This window comes from Sapajus apella, unplaced genomic scaffold (genome assembly GCF_009761245.1).
Source record: "Sapajus apella isolate SASKATOON/1434 unplaced genomic scaffold, GSC_monkey_1.0 scaffold30, whole genome shotgun sequence".
Taxonomy (NCBI): domain Eukaryota; kingdom Metazoa; phylum Chordata; class Mammalia; order Primates; family Cebidae; genus Sapajus; species Sapajus apella.
Genome location: NW_022436970.1, coordinates 2185406 through 2187188, shown reverse-complemented (window position 1 = coordinate 2187188; position 1783 = coordinate 2185406). Strand labels below are relative to the sequence as shown.

At 38.7% G+C, this 1783-nt stretch overlaps 1 non-coding gene across 1 annotated transcript; it reads left to right on the top strand.

Moving 5' to 3' along the window:
- Positions 1-248: 248 nt before the first annotated feature.
- On the top strand, positions 249-449 carry LOC116561887. Its single transcript, XR_004273655.1, has one exon. It is a non-coding gene; the product is annotated as a small nucleolar RNA SNORA73 family (small nucleolar RNA).
- The last annotated feature ends 1334 nt before the right edge of the window (positions 450-1783 follow it).

Genomic DNA, 1783 nt, shown 5'->3' with positions numbered 1-1783 from the left:
GTCCACCCACTCATCCATCCATCCATCCATCCGTCCATTGATCTAATCATTCATCATTAAGTATTAGGAGCCTACTATATGTGAATCACTACATTATAAGAGACACAGTTTCTTCTGTGCAGATTCTAAGAATTAATGTATACACAAAGCACATTAAAGAAGTAAAACCCAAAGCTTCCAGGATGAGGTTGACTTTATATGGGCCTCAGTGAATGACTTACATTTGAATAAGAAATAAAGGAGAGATTGCAACATGGATACCCTGGGAAGTCACTCTCCCCAGGCTCTGTCTAAATGGCATAGGGGAGCATAGGGCTTCATCCCAGGTTGTGCAGTCCTTTGCCACAAGTTAGAGATGAAGCTGGGCCTGGTGTCTGTGCCTGCATTTTTCTACAGCTTCTGAGTCCTGTGGACAATAACAGAGGGGACAAATCATGCAGGAAATGTGTCTTGTATAAAATAAAACTTTAAAAGAAAGAATTAAAGGAAGAATGACAGTCATAGCAACTCTTTTTATTTAGATACTATTTTGAAATTTATCATGCAATTATTTCATATATAATATCTATCATCACAACTACTCTTTGAAGTAGGTATTATTATTCCCATCTCTCAGAAGAAAAAACTGAAGTTCATAGTTTGAGTGGCTTGTTCCAAAAACATAAAATTAGACCATGTGAGTAACTCAATTATCAGAGTAATTGTTATTATCAGTCTTCTCTCAGATCCAAAAATATTCTTTGACTTGCTCATCATTTTAATACTTCATATTAAAAGTACAGACTAGGCACAGTGGCTCACGCCTGTAATCCCAGCACTTTGGGAGGCCAATGTGGGTGGATCACAAGGTCAAGAGATTGAGACCATCCTGGCCAACGTAGTGAAACCCCATCTCTACTAAAAATGCAAAAATTAGCTGGGGATGGTGGCGTGCACCTGTAGTCCCAGCTACTTGGGAGGCTGAGGCTGGAAAATCACTTGAACCTGGGAGGTGGAGGTTGCAATGAGCCAAGATTGGGCCACTTGCACTCCAGCCTGGGCAACAGAGCAAGACTCCATCTCCAAAAAAGTTAAAAAAACAAAACAAAACAGGACCTATAAACCAATAAAAGATAGAAATGAGGAAAGATTATTGATGAAATCATTCATTCTTCATCTGAATAGCCAATTCCCCATTTTATATGATACAGTTCTCAAAAATGTTATGGTCATGTCATTTTTCTGGCATGAGAAGGAACTTTGGAAAGTATTTGGGTATTGCCAAATGCATTTGTTGCATACCACTTCTGCTTATTCCTATCCTAAAGTTATGAACAGCGCTAAAGAAATACAAACTATAGTCTCTGCCACAAAGAAGCTTCTCATCTTCTGTGCAGACCTTTTTCCCTTTCGTGAAAGAGCTGTAATAACTTTGGCTTCCACCTAAGAGCTCAAATATGGAAACATTTTATCAAGTTAAAATAAGCAATTTTTAACATTACATTAATGACAACAGGATGAGTTATCAAGAAAAAAAGTAATTGGTGTAAGCATTTTCTTTCCCTACTCCCATTCTGGGTAGAAGTTAGCATTGTATCTCCAAACGTCCAAGTTGCCCTTAATCCCCTGTCTGTAGCAGAAATGAAAACTTCTCTTTCATGACTTTATCCTCCTTATCCCACTCTCCTTAGGGACCTTGAGTCATTAAGTTGGGTAAGGAGAGACATAGCTTTGACAACTTGGGGATGAAGATGTAGGAACAACTGGAACCACAGGAAAGACAGAGATTCCTTAGAATTCCTCC